Source organism: Colobus angolensis, unplaced genomic scaffold (assembly GCF_000951035.1).
Source record: "Colobus angolensis palliatus isolate OR3802 unplaced genomic scaffold, Cang.pa_1.0 Scaffold50, whole genome shotgun sequence".
In the NCBI taxonomy this organism is placed as follows: Eukaryota; Metazoa; Chordata; class Mammalia; order Primates; family Cercopithecidae; genus Colobus; species Colobus angolensis.
In genome coordinates, this window is record NW_012118488.1 from 4395146 (window position 1) to 4402404 (window position 7259).

The following is a 7259-nucleotide window of genomic DNA, read 5'->3' on the forward strand; positions in this document are numbered from 1 at the left end:
CTCTTACCCTCCCCCATCTTAGGCTCACACCAAGCTAGGATACAGAAGAAGGTATTTTTTTTTTAATTTTTAATTTTTTTTTTTTTTTTTTTTTGAGATAGAGTCTCCCTCTGTCACCCAGGCTGGAGTGCAGTGGCGCGATCTCGGCTCACTACAACCTCTGCCTCCCGGGTTCAAGCGATTCTCCCGCCTCAGCCTCCCGAGCAGCTGGGACTACAGGCACGCCACCACACCCAGCTAATTTTTGTATTTTTAGTAGAGACGGGGTTTCACCATGTTGACCAGGCTGGTCTCGAACTCCTGGGCTCAGGTGATCCGCCCACCTTGGTCTCCCAAAGTGCTGGGATTATAGGCATGAGCCGCTGCACCTGGCTGAAAGAAGGTATGCTGATAAGATGAAGAAAAGTGACAGATGCTTTGTTAGCAGAACAATCTAGTGAAGTTATGCTGCAGGAAATGATACATTTTAGTAAGAGAATGAATGGTTTGGTAAATGTTTCACTCTTGAGTGGATGGGGGGCACTAAAACCGTCTCCCTAACACACAAACCACGTCTACTTCCACTGAAAGAAAAACCAGAAAGGATCATTTAGTGAGAGCCTGGAACAGGGATGCAAATGGCAAAAAGGCCCCGGGGACTGGGGTGGGAGTTGGGCGCGGGGTGTATCGGGGAGAGGAGAGAACAAGGAGAAACCAGAGAGGGGGATTTGCTCAGCTGGTCTCTATACCATGCTTGAGGCTTTGACTGCAGTTGATTGTCTAATGATGAGGCTTCCTCCTCCTGCCTTTATTTATTTATTTATTTATTTATTTATTTATTTATTTATTTACTTATGACAGAGTCTTGTGCTGTCACCCAGGCTGGAGTACAGTGGTGCAATCTGGGCTCACTGCAACCTCTACCTCCTGGATCCAAGTGATTCTCCTGCCTCAGCTTTCGGAGTAGCTGGGACTACAGGCGTTCACCACCACACCTGGGTAATTTTTGTAATTTAAGTAGACAAGTGTTTCACCATGTTGTCCAGGCTGGTCTGGAACTCCTGACCTCAAGTGATCCACCCACCTCGGCCTCCCAAAGTTCTGGGATTACAGGTGTAAGCCACCACACCAGGCCCGCCCTTTTAAATAGTAAGGGTTATACTTACCTGTAGCTTAAACTGGTGCTAATTGCTTCTTTTTCATTTTTATTTTTTTCTTGTTAGATTAAAACAGAAGAGATGATTTATTTGAATGGGAAATAAATAGAATAACAGACACTTTTATTATCACCATGACCATATAGAAGGAAGATATATATATATATATATATTTTTTTGAGGCAGAGTCTCGCTCTGTCGCCCAGGCTGGAGTGCAGTGGCTAGATCTCAGCTCACTTCAAGCTCTGCCTCCCAGGTTTACGCCATTCTCCTGCCTCAGCCTCCGGAGTAGCTGGGACTACAGGCGCCTGCCACCTCGCCCGGCTAGTTTTTTGTATTTTTTAGTAGAGACGGGGTTTCACCGTGTTAGCCAGGATGGTTTCGATCTCCTGACCTCGTGATCCGCCCGTCTCGGCCTCCCAAAGTGCTGGGATTACAGGCTTGAGCCACCGCGCCCGGCCATGGAAGATATATTTTTAAATAATATGAGTGGAGCCAGTTAAGAAGCAACCTTTCTTCTAGCGGATTTACTAATACCTGCCTCCCCCAAATTGTCTTCCCGCGTTAGGCCCAAAACTCTATTTAGACTGGCTTTACATTCCATTTAGTCCTGAGGTAATGTCTCCAAAAGTGTACTGAATTTTGAATTTAGAGAAAACGATAACAGACATGGATGTCTTCATTTTTATTTATTTTTTGGAGATGGAGTTTTATTCTTTGCCCTGGCTAGAGTGCAGTGGCATGAACGCAGCTCAGTCTGCCGCTAGAGTGCAGTGGCATGAACGCAGCTCAGTCTGCCTCAAACTCCTGGGCTCTAATTACTTCTGAGTATGATCCAGATGTCTCTTGGTGGAGCCACATTAAGAGGCAGGCCACAGACGCTGCAGTGAGCCGAGATCGAGCCACAGCACTCTGGCTTGGGCGATGGAGCAAGACTCCATCTCTAAAAAAAAGAAAGGCAGGCCAGTGTCGCAGCCGCCTGGGGCGAGCCCAGTGACCTCAGGTTTCCACCTGGGCTTCCTCACATAAGGGGTGAGATGTAACTGATCCCTATCCCACCGGAGTGGGCAATACCCTCTAGTAGAAATTTTAAAATACTGTTCCCTTTGCCCCAGAGGGTTTCTGTGGAGTGTTTTCACAGAAAACGCGTACATCTCTAAGTGCGGCCATGGGCCTGGCAGCAACTTCAACACAGCCGGCGACTCTGATGTGCTTCCCTGAAGTCAGCAGCTGCAGTCAGCTGAAATTACAAAAGCAAATCACACCAGGGGATGCTGCTCACACCAGAAGCAGAGATTTATTTTGTTGCCTAATATTTAAACAGTTTAAAATCCTCACAATAAACTGTCTAGTTCAGAAAAGAGGCTGTAACAAATGCATGCAATAAATCCCTCATTTTTAATGAAAAGGAATATATTTGGTTTTTATTAACAGAACATCTGTTTCTCTCCATCGCCACTTAATGAGTGTTTAAAGAATGTTGGTTTGAAGGGGCACCCGCATCTCCCAGTCCTCCAGCCCTGGCCTTAATAGCCTGTGAGTGCAAAGGAGGCCATGTTATCATTGATACTCAACCACAAAGTGCTTTGCAGCGCCCCAGGCGCACAGCTGCCCCCTCCCCAGCATCTCTGCAGCGGCATCCCTGTGCCCAACAAGCTTCCCTGTCCAAGCCTCCTCCACAGTCAGGCGCTTCCTACATGCTCCCTCATAAGGGGCCCAGCACTGCTGTGGATTCTGGAACCATGCAGCACCTAGGCCTCTGCTGATGCCATGGACCAGCTAGTCCATGCTGGGGGCACCCAGAGCCCTTGGGCCTTGAAACAGCTTTCTGTAGAGATCTGGAGGTAGAGGAACAGAGGGACAAGGTCCCCGGGCAGCTCCATACCACCCACTGTCACTTGGACTTTGAGGGGCAGAGAGGTGTCCAGAGTGTCCCCACATCCTTCAGCTTCTGGCCTGATGCCTGTCTTCATGAGGATCCTCAACCTGTTCCCCAGGCTGGGCCAGGAGACAACCCCTCCATTCCCTCCCTTCTCCTCTCCCACTTCCTCTCTCTCCTTCCTGGATTTTCCTCTTTGCTGGTGTGTGGGTATGTGTGCACGCCCCCACACACACACTTATGCATGCACACACACTACAGGCACGCCACCACACCCACCTAATTTTTGTATTTTTAGTAGAGACGGGGTTTCACCATGTTGACCAGGCTGGTCTCGAACTCCTGGGCTCAAGTGATCTGCCCACCTTGGCCTCCCACGCCCATGAGGTCAGAGGCTTTTTGCCCATTTAATTCACTATTATATCCTTAGTGCCCATGACAGTGCCTAGCACATAATAGATGCTCAGTAAGTTTTGTAGACCAATTGAACAAAAAGTGAATAGAAGAAATGCTCGTGCCTCCTCCTTCCACATAAGAGCCCAAGCCCCTCTATGTATCATTTCAGATAAACAGAATCCATGGGGTCCACAATCCATCAGCTCTACAGTTTGGGCTCAGCTAGGAAACCTGCTATATGGGATACTGCTGTTATCAGCACGCCCTGGCCTCACCAGCTGGGGTCTGCCCAATGGGCACAAGTCCGAGGGCTCCAACTCCCATTCCACTCAACTCTAGGAAGCCCAGCCTTCCCCAGTACTCCTGGGACCCGCTGGGCACTACTGACCTGTTCCCTCTGTTCCCTTGCATCACTCTTGTGCCCTGTGCCTCTGCCCCTACTGCCCACTCAGCTCTCTCCTCCTACTGCCCCCTCTGTCGCAACCCATCCCAGCCTCCTACAGTTCCACCCTCTTCCTCCCTGGCACTGGCTCAGACCCTTCCACAATAGGAGGAGACGAGGTTCTAACTACTAAGGACTACTGTAAATTTGAGGCTAGAGGAAGAAAACAGAAGATAGAAAAACACATGTGACAGCCTCTCAGTGAACCTGGGCTCATCCTCCAGGACCGCCGACATCTCCTTAACCACCACAGCCAGCTGTTATGGGTAGGGCAGCCACCCTCAAGTATCGGATTTCTCCTTTGCCATCACTCTTCCCTCAAGTCCTCAAGGGTGAATAGGGATGTGGCCCTGAGCCCCAGTCAACCTGGGCAGAACTCCCCAACATCAAGACGTTTCGTGGCGATGGTCATTCAGGATTGAAGACCGCTCTGTGGAGCGCATCAGCTGTCCAATCAAAGTTAATCCTTGGCCAATCCAGCCCAGTTTCTTTTCAGTGAGTCAAAGTGTAAACTGAGTCAGGCCTATGTGGGCTTCCTCAGAGCCCCAGCAATTCTGAGAAGCGAATAATTAGTGTGGAGGTCCAGTTCTGCACAGCATGACCCCTTACCATGGGGGAACAGACCACTTACTTCGTCACAGGATGACACTGGATGGTCAATGACTCAAGGTTACCCCCCAGGAAGGATGGGGGGAACTTGCTTCTCGTCCATGTAACTCGTCCCCTCCTGGTGCTTTGCCCAGAATATGAATCAGCCTTGGTACAAGGTGAATTCAAGAGTCCACTGCAGTTGCTTACACTTTTTTTTTTTTTTTCCAGAGACAGGCTGTCACTCTGTCACCCAGGCTGGAATGCAGTGGCATGGTCATAGCTCACTGCAGCCTTAAACTCCGGGATTGAAGCGATCCTCCTGCACCAGCCTGAGAAGCTGGAACTATCAGTACCCACACCACGCCCAGCTAACTTTGTTTTCTTTTTTGGTAGATACAAGGTCTTGCTATGTTGCCCAGACTAGTCTCGAACTCTTGGCTTCAAGCAATCTTCCCACCTTTGCCTCCCAAAGTGTTGGGATTATAGGCATCAGCAACTGCACTGGGCCTGCTTCCACTTTTCAAAAGGCAATGTTTCCAGATCTAGCCCTTGAGGTTTCCAAAGCCCCCCACGCCCTGGGCATTCTGTTCTCAGAGTGCTTTCTCTTGCATTATCTCCTCTAATGCACAAACACCAGGGAGGCTTGATTAACTGGGAATGGCTTTAGTTGTTTTAGCCTCTCTCTGATAATTTTCAAAATGTTAAAAGCACAAAAGATGACTCTTGAAGTGTTTCACAATCAGAAATCAAAGTAGGGGGGAACCTTTTAGAATCAGAACAGACTAAGAGTGGAACACGTGCCTCCCGTATGGGTAAGCGCGCTGGTGGGGAAGTAGGGAGCGCACATACTGGGAATCGGGCACGTGTGGTCAGCCCTGCCTGGAGGAGCGAAGGAACCTTGAGCTGCACTCAAATGAGATTGTGCATGCCAGGTAACAGCTGGTGAGTGGTTCAGAGGTTATCTAGGTCTGTGCTCTGCCACCTGATACTATTTTCATGCAGAAGTTTCTGTCTTCAGAGCCTTTGATCTCAGAATATTGTATCACAGTAACCAGGAAAAAAGGAGCCAAAAAGCGTGGAATGTAGAACGTTAAGAATAGGAAGCTCCAACGTAGCCAACGTGGCAAAAGCCCATCTCTACAAAAAATACAAACACTAGCCAAGCGGGGTAGCACACACCTGTAACTCCAGCTACTTGGGAGGCTGAGTTGGGAGGATCGTCTCAGGCCGGGAGGTGGAGGTTGCAGTGAACTGAGATCATGCCACTGCACTCCAGCCTGAGCGACGGAGTGAGACCTTGTCTCAAAAAAAAAAAAAAAAAAAGGAAGTAATTAAGTTTTCTCCTTTTCAAAGTTTCAAGTAGACATGATAATTGTGAATATGTAACGCTTGGCTGGGAGTGGCCGGCAGACAGGTGGCACAGACAGGCTCTCTGGATATTGTTCTTGGTCTCCCCTGATTCCTATCCCTGAACGGCCATCCGAAAACGGGGAAGACTTGCAACAGAACTGAAAACTAGCCATCCACACCAAGGAAACTGCAGGAACTCTGACTGGGCTGTGACTATGGGGCCAAATGGAAGGCATCATTGAGAGAAAACAAGCTGTCACCCTGTGTGTTCAGGTCAAAGCAGAAAGGCTGGGCACGGGGGCTCATGCCTGTAATCCCAGCACTTTGGGAGGCCATGGTGGGCAGATCGCCTGAGGTCAGGAGTTCAAGACCAGCCTGGCCAATATGGTGAAACTCCATCTCTACAAAAATACAAAAATTAGCCAGGCATGATGACAGGTGCCTGTAATCCCAGCTATTCAGGAGGCTCAGGTGGGAGAATCACTTGAACCTGCGGGGGCGGAGGTTGCAGTGAGCTGTGATTGCACCATCGCACTCCAGCCTGGGCGATAGAGCGAGATTTCGTCTCAAAACAAACAAACGAACAAAAACCAGGAGATGCCAGCTACCCCAGGGAGTCCCCTGCACTCAAGGGCAAGGACTAGAGGCCACGGTGGCTGGAGGGATGATGAGGCAAGGGCACACCCCAAGCTTCCTTCCACTCCATATCCCTGCAATCTTCAGTCCGCCCCACGTGCACCGTGGGTGCACTTTTCTCTTTGAGAACGAGGCAAAGCAAAGCTCACAGGATCTGGGGAAAGATTCTGCAGCTTGAAAGATAAACATCCCTGAAGGTTTGGAGGAAGCTGCCTCTCTGTGGGGGAGCGGATTTATTACAGCACAAGTTTAAAAAAAAAAAACTGAATATTTAATTCGAATTCTCAATAAGATTCCATGGGGTGCTGGAAAAGATCTAGAAACTAGAAAAGATCCTAATAAAGAGTGAGACATCTGAGAGCAGGAAGTGTAGCAAGGAGACAGAAACCACAATAGCCTGGTAGGAAACCATGATGGAGGCTGTAAATAGCAGACAAGACACGGAGAAAATAAAATTAACATGATCAAGGGCAAAATGATAAAAAGACGAAAAGAAAGAGGCAGGTGGTCAGACACGCTGGATATAACCTGGGAATAATCAGAATTCTGGAGAGAACAAAATGGACATACGGAAAGCAGTATTCAAAGAAATGGGTGGAGAAAACTTTCCTGCTGTAAAGAAAGAACTCAGCTGGAAACTGAGAGCATGTTCTGACTTCCCAGCAAAGTTAATGAAAAGAGGGCCTCACTTAGAACACTATGATGGAATTCTCAAAGTTAAAAAAGTTAAGAAAATTGCCGGAACATACACACAGACACACACTTTTTACTTAACAACAACTTCTTCTCCTTCTCCTTCTCCTTTCTCCTTCTCCTTCTCCTTCTCCTT